The 21,625-nt window shown below is 43.7% G+C and overlaps 1 protein-coding gene across 6 annotated transcripts in view; it reads right to left on the reverse strand.

The window, feature by feature from the left end:
• The window catches only part of SGCD (sarcoglycan delta), a 317,210-nt gene that overhangs the window by 227,477 nt on the left and 68,108 nt on the right, over nt 1-21,625 (reverse strand). Inside the window, exon 1 of one of the 6 annotated variants that reach the window (XM_090151010.1) lies at nt 5,497-5,548. The exons of 4 other annotated variants lie outside the window; for them this stretch is intronic. The gene's annotated coding sequence lies outside the window, so the exon portion shown is untranslated. Of the gene's footprint in view, nt 1-673; nt 697-5,496; nt 5,549-21,625 lie in introns of those variants that run through there. One more of the 6 variants, XM_090151011.1, reaches the window with a different exon arrangement.

Below are 21,625 nucleotides of genomic sequence, written 5' to 3' on the forward strand. Positions count from 1 at the left end.
GAACCAACTCTCTAACGCTAGGACAAATGTTGTACTTTGCTGAGTTCAACTGCATTTTACCCCAGCAAAGCTGATCATGAATGCATGAGATAATTTGCAATTATGCACTTAAATCATCATGTTTTTGAAATGGCATACAAATTTAATGGTCTCCGTACACTGATATATAGCATTTGCCATAAAAGGATTTTTTTTCTTCAGTGATATTCCGCAGTGCTCACTGCAAAGTTCTTTCAAGTGCTGCTTCTCCTTTCCTCTCCGAACTTGCAAAACAAATCTCAAGGCTGAAGCCTTTGAAACCCATGTTTGTGGCCTCTGTTCACATGCCATTGCCAATGAAATATACCAAAGCTGAAGACACTTAATAGTCTTAAGATTCCAACCTCAGGAAATTCAGCAGCACCATTACCTTCACTTTGAAGTTGACCTATACATTCCTATGCCACATGGGAGAGAGAAACACCCACCTCCTCTTCATACTTCTGGTAAATTCATTTCCCAATATGACAGAACTACACAGTAAAATAATATTCTAGTTAAGGTTTACTTTATGCTCAAGTCTTAACTCCATGTATATAATCAATGAATGTTAAGATGTTATAATCATGAAATAAACAAGAGAGTTAGACAAAGCAGGTTATAACAACAAAAAGAGAATAGATAAGACGCTTACCCATATCCTGGGCTTGCTTATGAAACTCCAGCTGAATGGATCTCCAGAAGAGATCCTTCCCCACTGGTAGTCAGCTCTTAAAAGGCTCTGGGAGAGGTGCAGCCAGGCTCCACACCTTCCTGCAGCACAGGTGTTACTGCCTTCACCTGTGCTCCATGGCCGATTCATTGCTTGCCTCAAGTGATCAATCAGAGGTTCAGGCCATGACTCAACAGCTCCCATACACCCTGGATTTGCAGTATTTATTCTGGTGAAATCATGATATTCCTATGAAGGCTGGGAAAGGCTGCACACAAATGATGCTCACAGATTGAACCTGGGTGAGCTAAGAGCTTTATCTGAAGACTATATATAACAACAGGAGCTCCTCTGAAGCTGGGCCTGCTTTTCCCCATGCTGCTACAGAAAGCACAAAGACAGAGCAAGGTGATTCAGTGTGTCTGAGGAGACAGGTCCATGTACCTGGCTGCTCCACTCATCACACACGCACCCATCCACAATCCTGGGTTTTCTCAGGGAAGAAGGGCTGAAAAGATTCATTATAAAGCTGCAGACTTGTTGCTGCACAGTCCCCCTCTTCCAGATTTGCATCTCCAGCTCTTCTTCTCCCTCCTTCCCAAGTTTCTCTCCTCCCTGTTATTTTCCATCTTTGAAGACGTCACCAAGTTTTCTCATCAGCGTGAAACGCTCACTGGAAAGAGTCAAGTTTATTTTGTTCAATGTGCTTTTGCTAGATAAGCATTTGTGAACCGCTATTTGTCTTGCAGAAGTCCTGTTTCCTCTTGATACAAGCCAGCAGCCTGCAAGCTGATTTCTGCAGCCTTCTACTTACTTCCGAGCCTTGTTTCTCCTAGCCAGCCCTTCTGATTACAGCTTCGTACTGTCCTATCCTGATATAGGAGCAGTCACACTTTTGTCACATGTGTTTATATTTAAATATTAGAAGTTTTGTCAGGAGAAATGTTTTTTTTCCTTTGTGAGAGCCGAGATGTATTACATTGCTGTGTGGTGCTTAGCAGCTTCCCCAGAAAGCAAAAATACTGCCCAACTATTTTTTTTTGGCAGAAATTGAAAGTAGACTTAAAATCCATAGTGAATCTTCAACTAAGTGCAGAAACACTGCATATTTCCAAGGTTCTCATCCTGATCATAACTGAATGGCAGTGGTGTGAAACTAAGTGCTGCTTGCCCAGCAGTCCCAAAGGGAGGCCCCTCCATACAATAAGGCACCTGCCAGCAATGGGCACCACTCACATGGATGCACTGCAGCAAGTCAAACACCAGCCTTTTAGCCTATGTCAAAATTCATTGGTCAAATGCTTTCCTACTACTTCTTAGAAGGGCACTGCAATAGGATGAGAAGGAAGCTCATTCTCAAAGCAACCAGGCCAGCACCTGGCCATCCCCTTGCTAGTAGGATCTCTTGATGCTTCAAGGGAATCAATACAATTCCCATGTATTTCAATTAAAACTTCAGATGAAAGTATCACAGAATGGCTGGATGGGACTCCAAGGATCATTAAGTTTCAAACACTCACCACAGGCAGAGCTGCCAACCTCCATCTCTAATACTTGACCATGCTGCCCAGGGCCCCATCCAACCTGGCCCTGAACTCCAAGGACAGAGCATCCACAGCCTCTCTGGGCAGCCTGTTCCAGCACCTCACCACTTCCTCCTGACATCCAATCTAAACCTATCCTAGAGCTTAAAGTATGCTAGAAAACAAGACAGAACTTATAATGCTGGAATACCACCCCCTAATTTAACTCTTTGCACTGAATCATAAATACTGCAAGGATGAAAACCCAACGACACTGCACCACAAAGCAGCACAACTTCACAAGTGGCATTCCAGCAGGTGCAGCATCTCAGGACTTCAAGGAAACACAAATCCTAGGCATGTGCATTTGTTGAAAGGCTTGAGAAAGAGCAACTAAAGAAAGGAAAATATATTCACGGGCTCGTGGCAATCCTCTTCCCTGGAGCAGCGTAGTTTCTGTTGAGTCAGATTTGTCATCTGCTCTGCAACAAACTTGACTCCACTATCCATTCTGCAAGTACATTCAATCAGGGCTCCCTGGGGAACCAGGGCTCTAGCGTGAACTGTTTCCACTCAGATGTAATGGAGCAAGATTGCTCATGCCATTATTTTAAATGGTTTGAGGCCACATGGTCCCCAATTTCATTAGCTGCATTTATATACAGACCTTACACTTAACACTGTGGAACATACAGACACAGATGCATTACATGTCATCTTTTCTTCCCATCTCTAAAAAAGTAAAAAAAAAAAACCAGAACTGAGACACCCTCCACTCCCAACAGCAGCAAACAAACAGCATTAAGTACAGCACCAGCTCAGGAGTTTCTGTTTGATGTGCTATACGTATGGGAAGGTTATTTGTGCACACACACACCCTCACCTCTCACTGCAACCATATGCTAGAAGAGAGAAAGAGTGTTATTCTTTTACAAGTCAGAAACACCTTGCATACACTGGCACTAGCTGGCTGTGTTGGACTGGGAGCCCCAGACTCTACCTGCACTCAAGAGTTCATTCAAGTTCAGGTGCTATGTTTAAGTTAATTAGCTAATTACTGCCAGAGGCTGTGTGGGCTCCTAGAGATGAGGCAGACCTGTTCATTTGCAGCCACCATGCTCTCACACAGCAGGGTACAGGAGCCAGTTAATACCAAAACCAAGCAAGGTTATTTCTAAACTCACACACTGACAGAATGTTGCATGTAATAATCCAAGAAGTGCATGTCTGCATGCTGGGCAACATCTCTGGATCTCTCAGGAAATATAAACTTAACAAGGACATCAATTTGTTTACCTCTTAAAAAGAAACTACAGATCTTTATAGACTTCACAAAGGACTGTAATAACCTTACAGTTTGCTATACATTTATTATTACTAATTCTATCTTGTACTTTCACAAAACCTGTTTGAAAGAGCAATAATGTTGTATGAAAGAAAGAAATAAAATTAATGGAGTCAAATGCTGATAGGTTTTTATGGTTTGTTGTTAATCACAAGAAGGATACAGTTAAACAACAGATCCTGGCTGTACATCTTAGCTACTGGTAATTTTTGTTTCATTCTGTTTTTCTTACAAAACAGATTTTGCATTTAAGCAGCTCGTAGTGATTTTCAGCATGGAAAATTAAAACCTTCTTTGCTATCATCCAACAAAGCAGTAATGACTTTTTGTTAATCCAAAGGGGAAAAAAAAAATAAAGGCAGTTTTATCCACATACAAGGTATTGAGAAGAGAAAGGAATAATCAGCTGGGATGTGAAGTTACCGTGCAAATAATGCCACATGCAAAACCCACTGCAGTAAATAGGCCAAGCACAAGACAAATTTTACTCATCTACTTCACTAACTGCTGTATGGAAGCAATTTGTTTTATATTCTTCCAATCTTCTCCAGGGTCCCTCCCCTTTCTGTAGCAAGAGCACTGTAATAGTGCATGAAGCAACGCTATGTGAATATTCAGTGGAGCAACCTTGTTTTGAGATGGGCTTTCTAGTTTAAATTTAATCTATGTTTTGCTTGAGAAGATAAAGCCAATTAAGGGCTGGAAGAGAAGGCAGAAATCCCTTGACACTGCAGCCATCTCCCACAGACTCCGCCAGATTTCAGTCCTCCACCTCCTGAGCTCACCACAGCCACTGGCAGAGGTTGCTTCCATAAAGTCACGTGGATAATAAGACTCCAAATCGTGACAGATTTTAAACAAACACAGTACTGTAACCACTGCATTCATCCGACATAAAGGTTAAAAAGAGGCATTCAACACAAGCAACATCCATAGACATCTCCACCCATTCATTGTACAGAAACACTAGTAGTTCACACCATACTCTACGTCACACACAGCTAAGGCCAGGTCAAATGAACATCAGTAAGAGCTAACAGCAGGATCTGTATTTTGTTGCTCACCACTCAGCTACCTAAAAGGAAAACACTGCAGAAGATGGCAGGATCCAACCATTCCTTGGCTTCTTGAAGACAGCTCTAGATAACTACAGAAGGGCAGGCAGAAGTATACGGGGCCCTTTATAAGAAAGGAGAGACCATCAGAGTGCCTGGAATGCCTAACAGCATTAGGGATAAGGGATACAATTCTGGGGAGTTCTCAAAGGTGCTACACAACACTATTTGTACTGTGCTGGCATGTATCATATAAACAGTGCAAAGAGTCATTGCAACCACCCAGCCAGGTCTGGACAACAGTGATGTGAGATGGGAGGAACAGGCACTGAGGCCATAAATTCACAGGATGGGAAGAGAAGCCTCCTCAGTACAATATTTACTGCCTACTCAGTACTCTTTGTTTATTTTCCTATGTTTGTTTGACCTTGGATACTCCCTGTTTAGTATTCTCTGAGCTGTGCAGAGCTCTCTTTCAGTACCCAGCAAGCCTTAGTCCTTCCAGGGTTGCAGGTGAAGGCGTTTTGCCTGCTCTAACATCAGGCACCAAATATGGCAGCTCCCTTCTTTCCGTAACGTGCAAGATAAGGCTGTAACAACAGGCTCTAAAGCCCTCCACGTACACACAACGGATGATTATTCATTAAAAGTCAACATGTAACATTTATATCATTCCAGCCACACAGAGAGGATGAAGTGCCTCCCCCAGGCAGCATCACCTCACTTAATTCACAGTGGGCCACTTTGCATCGTTTCTGATAAAACCTGCAGTTGCTGGCATCCTTTGCATTTCAAGCTAGTTTTTCCTCTTTCATAAACAGCATTCAGAAAGGAGACGAAGGCATACACAGCAATCCTGCTAACGCTGCAGAACGCGCTCACCTTTTTCACATGCATACCCAAAGGTATTTTTCCATGAGATAATATTTTGCAGGCTCTTTTGGACCTGCAAAAAAAAAGGGTTTCAGTGAAATAAAAAACATCTCTTATCTTAAAACAACTGTCAGTTTAGGAAACAATCGACTGAGCGGCAACTGTGCCCTGGGTACATGCGTTGTTTCGTATAAAGGCACTCCTTAAACAGGATCCCAGAAGTCCAATTAGTTTGTGAGCATCTACCTCCTGCTGACCTCTCCTGGCATACACCCCCCGCAGTATTCACACTTTCCAGAATTGCATCTGGGCTAGAAATACTGGATAATTATTTTTAACACAGCAACCATCAGCATTCCCAGACTTTCTGGACTTCTGTACATTCATCATATTCAGCAAGGAGAGCGCTCTAGATTAATACAGAGATACTGAAATAGCGATGGAGAGATAAGCAGTACAAACTGAACAAACGGTAGATTAGGACGCTTTTAGGCACATTCCTGATTCATTCTTACACATTGCCCACATCACCTCAACACGCATTTGTACTTAATCATCTGTTGTACCCTGCAAAGATAAAGTCATACGGCCAGATCGCAGCTTTAGTTATACTGAACTGGGCTGATTTACAACAGCTGAGAATCAAGCCCCGAAGCTCTGGACAGACTCTGTTATCTTTATTTCATCTCCTGGATGAAGACCAGACCACACTCACCAAGATGATTCACTCACTGCCTCACTCCTGGGCTCACAGCCCCCGACTGCTCACACTGAAAGCACAGCGGTTCCTCCCAGTGTATTAGTGAGGGGAACAGTCTATTTCCCAAAGCTCAGGGTGGACTTTGCAATGGCTGTGTTTGTCTGAAACAGATCCTGAGGCAGACTATGGAGGAAGACTGTGATGAAAGACCACGACCCCCTGGGGAGCATCTGTGCACCTCGTGCTGTCCACCATGACGGACTGCACCACAGCTCCCTCATTGCAAGCTGACCTGAAAAGAATAAATAATAAAATCTCAGGACAGCCCTATGGGGTCCAGAGTAGACTTGAATGACTTTCTATGTAGCCTGAATGTGCCCAAGCTACTGCTGAGATTGCCAGCTTCTAGAAATACAGATGAAAGCCTGGAGCTGAGGTGGGAGCCATCCACAACTGGTCCCAGCATCATGGCCTAGCACACCAGGGCCAGGGGAGGACAGCACAACACTCACCAGCAACAGAGAAAGTTCCCAAGGAGGGAACTGACTGTTACTGCAATGCTCACTGGAGCCCCTGAAGGAAACCTCCTGCTAACTGCCTCCATCCCGCCTCAAGCCCTTCGAATAGACACCCCTGAGACTGAGCCTGGAATCCCAGAGACACACAGAAGCACATTTTACAGACGTTCACACTATGAGCACTGAGCACCAGCTGTAATCTGAACATAAATATATATTACAGTTGAAGTCTACACACATTCAACAATTTTCAAAGGTGATCAGCCACCCCAACCTGACTCTGAGGCATCGCTTTTAGGAACCCAATTGCTAGGCAGCTTGCACCAAGGTACTCATTTGTCTCCTCTCTGTGATTCTCGAATTGTTAAACGTAAAAGAGAGCAGTAATTCAGTATTGTTCCATCGCTTATAAAAGCCAAGCAGAAAAAAACACCAAAAATAATCTAGGCCAGTTCATTTGACTTATGCACGCAATACAAAACGCAACAAGTGCCTTTCAAGCTGTCTCATTTATGATAACACAAAAGTTGCTGATGGAATGAGAATTCCCAGGTAGTTATCAGGGCATTTTGCATATCATTTGTACTTCATACTGCATTAGTAACTCTCACATCATGTCAGCTTAAAAAAAAAAAAAAACAAGACAACAATGAATTACATCTCTCCCAGTTTTTATTCTGCTTTTACTGAGTAATCTCATCGCTTACCTCAAATGATTCTGCATTCAATGCAAAATGCCTTTTCTCTAAAGTAAAAAAGAAACCTAACTCTACCTCTGAATTATCCCAGTTTACTCGAATAGTCAGACATCAATAACAGAAATATCTGGTGATCAGATCTCCTAAGTATGCAATTTGCATCAGACTATTAGTTATCAGACTATCGGCAAACCAGATGAAACCAAAGCTAAGGCTGCCTTCTACTCTTGAACTGCATGAGAAGGAAGAGAAGCCAACATCCTAAAGGTGAGACTGACACAAAGAGCTGCATTTCAACAGCCAAAGGAGACATCACCAAGAAAAATACATTTTCGGATGGTTCCCCTGACTTCAAATCCCTGTACAATGCAGCTTCTGGGAAGAAAACTGACTGCTGTGGCCAGAACTTGCATCATATAACCTTAACTAGCCACAGCACTGAATACTGCAAGGATGAGATTTTTCTTTGGATGAATTGCTCTCAGGCAAGTGGAGTTTTTGTTGTCTGTTCCAGCATACTACAGAAATTCCTCCCACTATCTCACAAAAAAAAAAAATCGTGCAGTTTGTGTTTTTATCTTTTTTCCTAGATACTTTTAACATATACAATGTATTCAGTTCATCCAAGAGAGCACAGTTCCTATGACAGGGAAAAAAAATTTAAGAAGATTGTCGTTAAATTGTAATTTCTGAAATGTAAAGAAACTTCCATGCTACGTCCTACCAAGTGGGCTGGACACAAACTGTTTTAAATCAGATGCTGAAAAATCATATTTTAAACCAGAAGAGTAGAAATAAAAAGAATTCAAGCAACTGTTGCTAATCTAGAAAGTTAGAAGAAACCTGCACACACAAAAAAATGGAAACGAGCAGGAAAACTGATCTTAGTTGCTAATAGAATGTGGGCAAAGTAAGATCGCTCAAACAGATTTAATTGCCTTTCCACGCAAAATACTTTGAAGCAAATAACTGAATTTCTATCACGGAAGACTTTTAAGAACAAGTTAGGCATCTGTCAGGATAAGCTAAGAAGATCAGGCCCTGCCTTCAAGGCAAGGGCACGAACAACTGAGCTCTTCCTATTCCTTCTGACCTTGTTTTTTTTTTTGTAAAATCTGAAACAATGAGAGAAATACACGTACACAGCACCTGCTCAGAACTCCAGGCTAATAACTGGTTGATACACAGGATACCAAACAGTGCTTATTCCAGTACTGTGATACAGTGGCTTCTCTTCCTGCCTTAATGTATTTAGGTCTTTAGTAGCATAACAGACTTGAAAAAGAAAGGTTATCAACAGTCCCAGGTTGTCAGAAGTACCCCTTTTCTCTTGGAATTATGCTATTACATAACCAGCTGTGGAGATTCACATACACAAATTTCCAGGGTAAACACCTAAAAGCATCAAAGGAAAGGTTGCCATGCAAGGTGAGGTGGGTGGGATGGAACAAAGGAGTGCACATACGCCCTGGTAACTACCTGGGAATTCTCATTTCACATTTAGTTTAGGAAACTGAAGATCTCATTTATGATCTAAATCAGTCTTCCGCACCAAGTTTTAAATTATTTCCTGAAGTATCCTCTGAAATTTCATGAAAATCAGGGAAGTTTTAGGTTGAGCAACCATCCATTTAATTCCAGTAAACTGAAAGTGATGCAAGTGAAACATCTGACTACATCCTGTGCCTTCATTTGATGTATTGGAACTGTGTTAAATATGAATGGCCACATTGCTTTGACTAGTCAATAGAAAAGTTACACAAAGAAAAATATAAAAGTAAACTTCAGAAAAAGATGCCATGAGGAAACAGTTTTCCTTTCCCATTCACTGCACATGCATTTTGACAACGACGACACATTTAGATGAATAAGAACAATTTTCCATCATCAGGGAAGCCTTAAACAACCCCTGACTGCTTATACCGTCATCTCGTAGGCTCTGGCTAAATTGCAGTTATTTTTTCAAAACAAAACTATGAGGCCTCTGATATAATAGAGCAATTTAAGCACTGAAGAATACAACACCTGTAATTCAATTTCATGGCAGCTGGTTTCACAACATGTTTCTATAACACTGTTATGATATAGGAAACTTCTCTCAGAGCATAGCAATTCTTCTTTAAGTAAGCCAGGCTCCCAAGAGAAAAGCGGGCTCTAAGTAGACAAATGCTATAAGCAATAAGCAATTTGTATCTCCATGCCAGTCCTTTCACTTCTATCTCCAGTTAGTCTGCCACTCTTCTGAGAGTTTAGATTTTAGTTTATATTTCATATTGAGAGGCTGTTGTCAGAAAAGGTAACAATAAAAGTCACCCAAGATCTGTAACCTTGAATAAGTTTCCAAGCAGAGGAACACAGAAGAGCTTCCATTCCCATTCATCTTTCCTACAGCAGCCAACATATAGCAAAAAAAAAAAAAAAAAAAAAAAGCTGTAAATCCCAGGCATACGACCTTCCCAAAAAGTCAAGGAGGGAGCAGGGGAAGATGAAGGTATCAATAATGACTAGTCAGTGCAAGGAGCACAGCAAAAACATTCTTCCAGAAAGGGAAGTTTAGTATTAGCTCAAAATCCTACAGCTGAACTGCATTCTACTGTGAATCTTTCTCATCCTACACACAAATAATTAGGTCACTTTCAAGTGGAAAATTCTCTAGAGAATAAGATCACGTACACAAGGATAGAAATTGAGGTTCATAAAGAACATTCTACTTTATTCATAGTGACCCACACTAGCATCGCTTTACATACTCAAATTAGGAGGAACAACATATCCAAACAGGCAACTCCTTGCAGGCTTGATGACTAGATTAAGCACCAAAGCAGTACTTTTACAAGAGTTTTACAGTAGTAGACCTGATGATGAACTCTTCCATCTTCTCTCCCCAGCTGTCTGTTCTTCATGTGTCCCTCTCCTGAACCATGGCAGAGATTTGGACTTTGGTTCTATTCTGTGCTACCAACTAAGCCCAAAGCAGAAAACTATAACCAGAAACATATTAGTAGTCACTTCCCCAGTTTCACATCTGTCCAAACTTATGCATTATATCATTTCAAACAGAAATACATATTTTTTGCCTGAGTGTCAAGATTTCAGTTCTGAGATTCGTCAACAATTCAACACTAACATTCCCCATTTGTAAAGAAATGTCTTAAGGTGTCTGAACTCTAAGTGTATCACTAATAAAACCTCAGTTTGAGAAAGGCTCTTTCAGTTCACTCTGCTTAATTTTTACATTACCAGGAATAAAAAAAAAAAACAGGTATCCTGAAGAGACATGAGGAAAGACGACCCATTATGCTTGCCCACTTCAGGAAACCCTTGAAGAGAGATACTACACAGGAGGTCAAGAGCTAATGAAAGTTGTTGGACCAACCTGTGTAATTACTTAGCAAAAAATTAATCACCTCTGTATTTAGTTACCCTCAAGGTAGTAATCATTACTAGAAATGTACATATAGGAAATAAGAATCAAATGAACTAATTTCATCCCCTCTCTAAACGTTGATTTGATTGTTTCTACACACTGCATCTGGTTGAGCAAAGCTTCAGTAGGGCAGTTCTTTAAATCTATAGGAAACTTGTAGCCTTTTTATCTGAAGACATTCCGTTTTTCCTCATCAGCCACTTCTTAGAGCCCTTTAATTAGCTTGGCACGCTATCCACCACTAGAAACACAAGGAAAACCACAGATGAACAGGAGTTCTGTGTTGAGCTTCTAATAGTATGCGACACCTTGCTATGCCACAGATGCAAAATATTAAGTAGATCTAATATATGGTGCTCTGGGGATGAAAACACAACTTCAAAGAGGTAAGATTTTAGAAGTCCTATAAGCCTACTGGCATTTAAACCAATTTGGTAGTAAAATGCACACACTCTTACACTGGCAGAACACAGAAAAGGAACACGGTACTCACTAGGAGCCCAGAGGAAACCAGGGTTTCCCTCATCTATTTGAGATGGGTTAATCATACTCCCTCTCACCCAGCTATGAGACAGTCATCTACCCAAACTGAGCTGATGCTCCTTCTGGAGTCAGCAGAGGAAGACCAGTGTATACTGCATTACATGTTATATCCTACAATAGAAGTTTAAGGCAGAAGAGTTCAACTGCATCTGGATGTTTGTCTGCTTCCAACAACTACAGGGGGAATACAAAACACTGACTAGGCTAAGCAAGATCAATCCTGCCTTTCTACTGCAAGCCAACCTAAGCTGGACACAGATCTTTCCACATCTCAAATCTGCAGGTATAAGCTAGGATGCCACATCTCCCTTCATCATTCACACTGTCCACAGTCAACTTGGAATGAAATATGCAGAAGAGGCTGTCTTCAATAGCATATGGCATAATAAAATATTAATTTCAAACAGAGCTTTGCAATATTGATTCAATAACAGCAATAAAAAAGCTGTATAATTCCTGATGGTTTTTTTTTGTTATCAAATCTGTCTCATAAGCACACTGATTTACAGAAAGTCACCACACAGGCACATCATTACACAGTGCACAGAGCACAGTGACAAAAGTACATAAAAAAGCCAGAACAGAACAAAGTATCCCTGATCTTGGTTGAGAATACAGAGCAAAGACAGCCTCATCATCTGATATAGCTTTACACAAAATGTAACATTTACTGAATATTTCACTTTTTCAGGACTCTTAATCATTAAGCTTGTTGTCATCTTACCCCACTGTCAGGCCTGATGCTAATTAAAAATCTCTATCACAAGACCATCTCCCTCATCGAGCTCCTACGGTATGTCTTTTGCAGGAGACCTCAATGTCAACCACAAGAGTTTATTCCCTTCTTCTAGTAGAACAAAGAATCCAGAAAAAAAGAACTGCCTCTTATTTCCACACCAGTTGCTTCAGCTGAAAGGACAGGTTTTGTAGGGGGCGAAGCCATCTCAAACACCCCACATTTTGAATTTTTAAAAGGACCTTTCAAAGGTGTAGTCCTTCTGTTGTTACATCAAACTTCTCTTTAAAAGGAGGTGGGAGATGAAACCCCCTCCACAGCCCAGAAGAGCTCTGCTAGCACTGCCAGAAGGAGGTGGGCAAAGAGCAGCGTCTCTCGCAATTAATTTAGCAGAAACAGAAACGTATTGACAAATGCTGCCTTTGCTGAAGAAAACACAGGCAGAATTTTGCTCCCACTGAAGGCTCTGAGAGGTGGGTCAGGCTCCTACTAGACAAGCATGCATTTCAAACGATGAGCCTATACTGTCTGCTGGCATAAAACATCACCCCCGTTAATGTCAGACAAAAGACTATTAACACGAACTCTGATCTTACTACTGTCGCTGTCATTGACCAACTCATTAAAATGTTTATTTAAGACAGCAACAATACAGTGGTATTACATGCACATACAGCTCAGACTGGTAATATCAGGACAGAGATTGCTGTAGTACACATTTGCACAGCATCTAACTCCATCAGCCTCTGGCTTGCTTGCTTCCAGTCAGCACTTTTTGAGCTGTAACAATAACAAGTAAAACAGAGAAAAGAAAAATAAGAGAAAGAAACAAACCATCAAGAGTAAGAGACATCTAGCATATCTACTTTACAGATGACCTGAGAACCAGGGAAGTTAAAACATCTGACCAGGGCCGTCCTGTTAGTACACCGTGTAACTGCACTGACAGCAGCCAACAAGAGACTCACTTCAGTTGTAGCCTATAAGCATATGTTTTTTCTCCAAGTTAATCTCCCTATATTTATTCCCTTATATACTATGAAAATTAACTCTGAGTTCTCATATCAAAAGAAATCTCAATGTCTATTTCAAGTTTTGGCTCAGGTAATTTCCTGCCCCAATGCCCAGGTTCCTCGCACTAAGGGTCTTACACTTATTGGTTTGGTTAAGTTTTGCAACTGCCTCACGAGCCAACTGTGGCTGGAGAAAACGTGCTACAGTTCAGGCAGGATCAGTACTACATATTCACATCATCAGCACTATCAACTCTCTCAATTTCTCATGTTTGATTAAATCTCATCTCCTAAAATCTGATTAAATCCAGTCAGCAGCTCTAAGTTATTATTCCTCATTGGTCCAGTGGTGCTAAACGTTCCCACGTGTGAGAGTACTCTAGTTTAAAAAAAAAAAAACAGCTGCAAGGCCATAAAACCATCTTTAGCAAGCTGGTTACCTCTGCAATAGATCCGCCAGCAGCAGCGAGAGCAATGCAAGTCATGTTTGCTGGTGTCTGCACCAGCAACAGATGGGCCACGTAGGACTGCAGGAGCCTGGAAGCAGCTCAGCCTGCGAATGAGAGCTCACACACAAGTATTTCGACACATTTTGCTCTGTACACACAGAAGCCCAAAAGGCACGGCCTAAAAGCCAAGTGTTAAAAGGAAGACAACGCGTCAGAAATCAACACAAGGGAAATAGGGCTGTGAGCTACAAAGCCTGTCGTGTAGGGGGCTGCTGCTCCAGCTGCAACCACAGCTTATTGTATGCATTTGGACCACTTGGGAGCACACACCTCTTAAAGTAGAGCTTTTTTTTTTTTTTTCAGAACATTTTAACTTTCTTCTTCAAAGAGCATGCAAGATCCGAGCGGCCTTTTTTTTTTTAAACCACAAAAACAACCTGATTCTCTCCATAATCCCAAGCACAGCAGTGGGAGAAAGCTAACACTGCCACCTCCCGCAGTGCAGTCTGTGGATAAAAGGCTGTATCTGCAGACCTTGGACCCCAAATTCATTTTTAGAAATGGGACTGTGAGTTTGCATCCACCTGCCATGAGCTGTTCGCTGAAGCAGGTGAACTCCTGCCTCCGTTCTCCTGGTGCAGGTGGTCTTTTAGAAAACATTCTGATCATTTTGCTAAATTAATGAGAACCAGATGTTTCTCACCCTTTTGTCTCTTTGAACTATTGTTCTCCGACTCGTACAAGGCCACATATACATCCCAGCAGTCCCACAACAAGCATCAGAAATATTGAGAAAGATTTCAACACAGGACTGAGCAGGGAGGATAAACATGAGAAAAATCCCTGCTAAAACAAATATATTCCACTGATCAAATTAAGAATCACTGCCTCACCAAGCAAACAACAGATATAATGTTCTTTTCCATACAAAGCCCCAAGTTTGACCTATTTGTAACAGATACACAAAAACGAACACATGCAGGAATTTTTTTTTTCCAAGAGCATATGCTCCTCAGCAATTGGAGAGTCCTTTGGAAAAAAATTATTAGCAGGTCATCAGACATTGCTCTGCATGTTACTCAGCTGAGTGTTCCATCTTCCAAAGGTAAACAGCCTTTTCAGCTGCAGCAGTAACACGATGCAGGCAATCACCAGTCACGTTGAATTGCCATCAAACCACTGACGTTCAGTAAATTAAAGACCCTATGCCATCAGCCACGCTCAGGGCCTGTTTCAACCTGGGGATGTTCCATTACAGTTTTCAAAGGAGCTCCATCTTTTCAACTTGGAAAATTGCAAGCAATTGCATTCAGCAAGCAAATAATAGAAAACTGATACGTGCTGGAGAATAAGAATGAGCAACATAGAAAATATCAAATAAAGACAAGGGTCTAGTGATGATAACAGCAGAAAAAAAAATCTGAATGTAGACATATGGGGTAACCTGCTGCACTCAGAACCACTCCAATCCAAAGCAGCAGCAGACTCTTTGTAAAAGCAGTTTATATCAGCTATCATGTATATTGGAGGCCAAGCAGCAGAAGGGACTTTTCTTTGCCTCAGAGGACAGGTTTCTGCCACAGAAGCCTGACTGTCCACGTGCTCCTCCTGCTCAGACTTCCATGCCTGACGGAGTTCAAGCAAAGGAGCTTTGGAGTCCTCAGGTCTTAAGGATACTGAAGTTTACCCATCCAGGGATGTGAAAAATCACTGTTTCACACCTGTATGGGGAACTTCCTATACACAGAGTCTCCTGGATAGTCCAACAACATCAGGATCTCAGCTAAGGCTCGCAGCTTTATGCATCTGCATAGTATGTATTGCTCTTTCCCACTGGAAACAACTGAAAGAAAGCAAATTTGCTTCTGAAATATTCTACTAAGAACGCTCCCAAGATGGTCCTCAGAAAACTGTCCTCTGCAGAGACATCCTTTTCTTGGCCTCTCTGGCACTTCTAACACACAGGAATAAAAGCAACATAAAATCTCAACATACGTGCAGATCTGATTCACGAGCCACAAACTTCACTGCAACATTACAAGTTTCAGTCAAACCAAACCCAATGAGTCCACTGCATCCTCAGCAGCATCACCTGCTGTCACAGGCACTTACGGTGATGTCTCACAACGGGTTTCCAACAGATACGCACAAAACCCCAAGCATGGATTTCTTGTTATAGATGTGTTGCTTTGTTTATCAGTGGATAATTTGTTTATTGTCCTTTTCTAAACTGAAACTCAAGAGGGGCTGTCAAGACTGAAAATTCAATCTAAACAGATTCAGTAAAAACACCTGTTCTGCAGAGGATCCAGTGGTTATTGGAGGATGGTAGCTGGCACCTGTGGTCTTCGCTAAGTCACTTTGGACAGTAATGGAAAAGACAGCAGGATGGGCTGGCACAAGGTGTCACATTTACTTGATAGGGTGGCCCAAGCATCACAGACTTGTAGGTTGTCACTAACAGTCTGTGATGCTGCAGAGCAGGAGGCACATGCCATGCAGGAAAGCACAGTGCTTGCATGAGCCCAAGCTGCTCAACAAGAAGCATTCACCTGTGTGCTCTCAAACTTCAATAAAAGCCACATCTCTTTGGGAAGTTATTTTTAATATATATATATATATGTATACACACATTTTACTGGCAAAGAGTGTGGGGTGTTGAAGTATACAACTACCAAGTTGTCATTCCCTTTCACATTAAAAATTCCGCAATTTTTATGGATAAACGAGTCATAAAACATTTTCTTCAGGCTATTTAATTCATCAGCTAGCTGGACAGAAAATACTCTAGGATGTTAATTTAACAGAATTATTCCTCTCTCATAAGGTAAATGTTAGATGAAGATCATTAGGCAGGCTGGCAACCCTGTCAGCTTCCTTCTGCCAGACAAACCCACAAAGAAAAGGAGCTGCTAAAGAGGATCTGGCAACCTGGAGGCTCACAGCCTTCTCTGAGCAGACACTTTAGTTGCCACATTTCCCATACTTCTGGAGCTTGTTTGAGCTTGTTATTTTACCCTGTAATTTCATTTCTTTATCCTTTAAGAATATGATTTCAGAAGTCAAACATCCACATGAAAATCCATCAATACATCCATAAGAAAAACAAAGCCTTCTACATAAACGCTGTTGTGTGTGTCACATCACAGCCAGCCATCCTATTCTTGGCCATAAACTTGATAGCACATCATCGAGCAAAATAACTGCCACAAATTCTGTTAGTCTTTTTCCCCACAGGAAGTGCTATTACTTATAAGTAGATCTTGACCTTGCAAATAAACTAACAAAGGCAGGATGTAGTTTAAGAAACAGCCCAGAGCTACTAGCAGGCATGTGATTGAAAGGTGCATTCCCCTTTGGTTGCTGCCAAAATGTCTGAGGAAACTCAGACTGAGCCCCCAACCCGAGATGCTGGTGTGCAGGTCTCTGGTTGTACTGAGTGCCAGAGCCTGGCCCTTGCAGTGCTGGGTGAGGGAGGCAGTGATTGTGTTCGCTGCGACCAGGTGAACTACTTGCTCAGCCTCGTAGTTGACCTGAAGGAGGAAGTGGAGAGGCTGAGGACTATAAAAGAGTGTGAGAGGGAGATTGACTGGTGGTGTCAGTCCCTCTCAGCCTCAAGTTCTCAGCACACAGCCGAGGCTCCTAATGGAGCATGTCAGCCCCTGTCACCTCACAAACAGGTGGTAAAGGGGAACCAGACAGCTGGCAGCACTGCAGCGAGCCCCCTGTCCTCTCTTCCCCCCAGTAGCAATTTGAGAAGGGAGGAGGAGTGGAAACGGGTGCCTGCTCGGCGGAAGGGGCATCCCCCATCCCGACCATCCCCGGCTCCACAGGTGCCTCTGCGAAACCGGTTTGAGGCCCTGGAACTTGAGGGGGAGACTAGCGAGAGTGTGGAGACAGATTCACCCACGAGGTTGCCTCAGATGAAGCGGTCACCCCAAAGCCTCAAGACTGCTTCTACACGTAAGGACAGAAGGGTGATTGTTGTAGGTGACTCCCTTCTGCAAGGAACAGAAGGCCCTATATGCCGGCCCGACCCCACCCGCAGAGAAGTGTGCTGCCTTCCTGGGGCACGGGTCAGGGACATTTCAAAGAAAATTTCTAGGTTGATTCAGCCTTCAGACTACTACCCACTTTTAATAATTCAGGCTGGCAGCGAGGAAGTTGGCAAGGAAAGCCTGAGGTCCATCAAGAAAGACTTCAGGGGAATGGGGCGAATACTAGAAGGAGCTGGGGTGCAGGTGATCTTTTCTTCTACGCCCGTGGTGTCGGGAAAAGGTACAGGGTGGATCCGAAAAACCCAACTCTTAAATAGATGGCTTAAGAGCTGGTGCAGACACAAGAATTTCGGCTTTTTTGACCATGGGGCAATCTACACTGCACCTGGCATGATGGCTGCTGATGCAAGCAGCCTGTCCCTGAGGGGTAAGAGGGTATTAGCTGAAGAATTAGCGGGACTCATTGACAGGTCTTTAAACTAGGAATGAAGGGGGAAGGGGGCAAAATAAAGGCTACTGGGGTTGAACGGTTCATTCGAGGGATTGTACCAAACTCTGTGGGCAATGATGGCAGGGTGCAAAAGGAGGGAGTAGGGCAGGGGGATGCTGGGGATGCTGCTGTTCTAGCGGATCCTGGATCGCTTATGAAGGTGGTGAGACGGACAGCCCGGCTGAAGTGCCTTTATACTAATGCACGAAGCCTGAGTAACAAGAAGGAGGAACTGGAAACTGTGATGCATTCTGAAAGTTATGACATTGTTGCTATCACAGAAACATGGTGGGATGACTCCCACAATTGGGATACTGCCATCGACGGCTATAGACTCTTTAGGAGAGATAGGAGAGGTAGGAAGGGTGGGGGAGTTGCTCTCTATGTCAGAGATTGGATAAACTGTGAGGAGCTCCCCATGAGAAACAGTCAAGAACAGGTTGAGAGCCTGTGGGTTAGGATTAGAGATGGGACTAATAAAGGTCAGCTGGTATTAGGGGTATACTACAGGCCACCTGACCAAGGGGAGGCTGCTGATGAGGCTTTCTTGCTCCAGATGCGTGAGGCGTCTGCCTCACGGGCTCTTGTCCTGGTGGGGGACTTCAACCATCCGGACATTTGTTGGAAAAACCACACGGCGAGCTACAAGAGCTCCAGAAGGCTCTTGGAATCCATTGATGATAGCTTTCTGGTTCAGGTATTGGACAGACCGACCAGAGGTCAAGCGTTGCTGGACCTGCTGCTCACCAACGCTGAGGAGATCATCAAAGGCGTCAAGGTTGGAGGATGCCTAGGCTCCAGCGATCATGCCCTGGTTGAGTTTGTGATCTCAAGCGATGTGGGCCTGGTAAAGAGCAGGACCAGGACGCTGAACTTTAGAAGAGCAGACTTCAAGCTACTCAATGGAATGCTGGCCAAGATCCCCTGGCGCGCTGCCCTCAAAGATAAGGACGTTGAGGAGAGCTGGCCGCTCTTCAAGGATGCCCTCCTGGCAGCACAAGAGGTCTCCATTCCCCTGATTAAGAAAGTGGGCAGGAGAGGTAGAAAACCGGCATGGCTCAGCAAGGACCTGCTAAGAGAACTGAGGCTGAAGAAAGGGGTGTACAAGCTCTGGAAACAAGGCTGTGTCACCTGGGAAGAATACAGGGATGCCGTCCAGACTTGCAGACGTGGGATCAGGAAAGCCAAGGCGCAGGCAGAACTGAACTTGGCCAGGGACGTGAAAAACAATAAGAAAACCTTCTACAGGTACATTGGCCAGAAGAGACAGGCCAAAACGGGCGTACCTACTTTGGTAAATTTAAAAGGAGAAATGGCTTCAACAGATGAAGAGAAAGCTGAGGTGCTGAATGAGTTCTTCACCTCGGTCTTCACTGGTGGCCAGGATTCTAGTCTTTTTCACGTCCCTAAGTCTTGCACCCCCATACCTCTATGTGGGGACAAAGGAGGTAAATCCCTCCCCACTGTAAGGGTTGAGCAAGTCCGAGAGTGCCTCCTTAGACTGAATGAGTATAAGTCTATGGGGCCAGATGGCGTGCATCCCAGGGTCCTGAAGGAGCTGGCTGAGGTGGTTGCTGAGCCGCTCTCCATCATATTTGAGAAGTCGTGGCTGTCAGGTGAGGTCCCGGACGATTGGAGGAAGGGTCACGTCACTCCCATTTACAAGAAGGGGAGCAGGGAGGACCCGGGTAACTACAGGCCGGTGAGTCTCACCTCCGTGCCTGGGAAGATTATGGAACAGATCCTCCTGGACAATATGCTTGATCACATAAAGAATGAGCACGTGATCCTAGATAGCCAGCATGGCTTCACCAGGGGAAGGTCATGCTTAACTAATCTTGTGGCCTTCTATGATGGAGTGACGGCATTGGTGGACGAAGGGAAGGCAACTGATGGCATTTACCTGGACCTGAGCAAGGCCTTTGACATGGTCCCCCATCACATCCTCATCTCCAAACTGGAGGGAAGTGGATTTGACGGGTGGACAACTAGATGGATAAGCAATTGGTTGAAAGGCCGCAGACAGAGGGTGGTGGTCAATGGCTCTATGTCCAGGTGGAGACCGGTAACGAGCGGTGTCCCTCAAGGGTCTGTCTTGGGACCGGTGCTCTTCAACATCTTTATTAATGACATCGATGAGGGAATGGAGTGCACCCTCAGCAAGTTTGCTGATGACACCAAGCTGAGTGGTGCAGTCGATACGGTGGAGGGAATGGAGGCCATTCAGAGGGACCTTGACAGGCTGGAAAGCTGGGCTCGGGTGAACCTAATGAGGTTCAATAAGGTAAAGTGCAAGGTTTTGCACTTGGGCCGGAAGAACCCCAGGCACCTGTACAGGCTGGGGGGAGTTGTCCTTGAGAGCAGCTCGGCAGAGAAAGACCTAGGGGTCCTGATAGATGAGAAACTTAACATGAGCCAGCAGTGCGCTCTGGCAGCCCGGAAAGCAAATGGGATCCTGGGCTCCATCAGGAGAGGGGTGGTCAGCAGGGATAGGGAGGTGATTGTCCCTCTCTACTCTGCTCTTGTGAGGCCCCATCTGGAGTACTGTGTTCAGGTGTGGAGCCCTCAGTACAAAAAAGACATGGAGATTTTGGAAAGGGTCCAGAGGAGGGCCACGAAGATGGTCAGGGGGCTGGAGCACCTCCCCTATGAGGACAGGCTGAGGGAGTTGGGTTTGTTCAGCCTGGAGAAGAGAAGGTTGCGGGGCGACCTCATTGCAGCCTTTCAATATCTGAAGGGAACTTACTCCCAGGAGGGGAGTAAACTCTTCATAAGGGCTGATAATAGCAGGACACGGGGAAATGGTTTTAAGTTAAAAGAGGGAAGATTTAGGTTGGATGTTAGGGGGAAGTTTTTTACTAGGAGGGTGGTTAGGTCCTGGAACAGGCTGCCCAGGGATGTTGTGGATGCCCCGTCCTTGGAGGTGTTCAAGACCAGGTTGGACGAGGCTCTGGGCAACCTGATCTAGTAAAGGTGTATGTTTGGTGGCCCTGCTAGGCAGGGGGGTTGGAACTACATGATCCTTGAGGTCCCCTCCAACCCAGGTCATTCTGTGATTCTGTGATTCATCTCCAAACGCAAAAATCCTTACCATAGAAATACTCTGCGCTCTCAACTCACTGCAGTGGCACAATGAAAAGCCTAAGTAGAGGGGGAAAAAACATCCCAAAATTCAAATGAGGTGAGAGTAAGGATACTTTGGCCTGGATCATCTCATCTCAAAGCGATCTGGCCTACCCCCTCTGGTTGCTAGAAATAGGCCACAGTTCTTAGCAAGGACAAATCAGCAACTCTGATGTCCACCTGATACAGCCCTGAGCATTAATGAATGGCAGAAAAGGAAAGCTTTATGGGACAACTGAATGAAACAAAAACGCATGAACAGACACAGTGGTTTCTCTCACTTAAGCTATGGTCAACATGGTCAACAAGGCAAATGAGAGGAGAGGTATCAATAAATGCAGTAGGGAAAAGTTTTGATTATTCTTACATGTATTCTGAAGAACACCTAAATTAGAAAACAATTTTTTAAAATGCCATCTGAGATGTTTTTCAACAGGAGAAGC

Source organism: Phasianus colchicus, chromosome 15, assembly GCF_987193195.1.
Source record: "Phasianus colchicus chromosome 15, bPhaCol1.hap1.1, whole genome shotgun sequence".
Lineage (NCBI taxonomy): Eukaryota > Metazoa > Chordata > Aves > Galliformes > Phasianidae > Phasianus > Phasianus colchicus.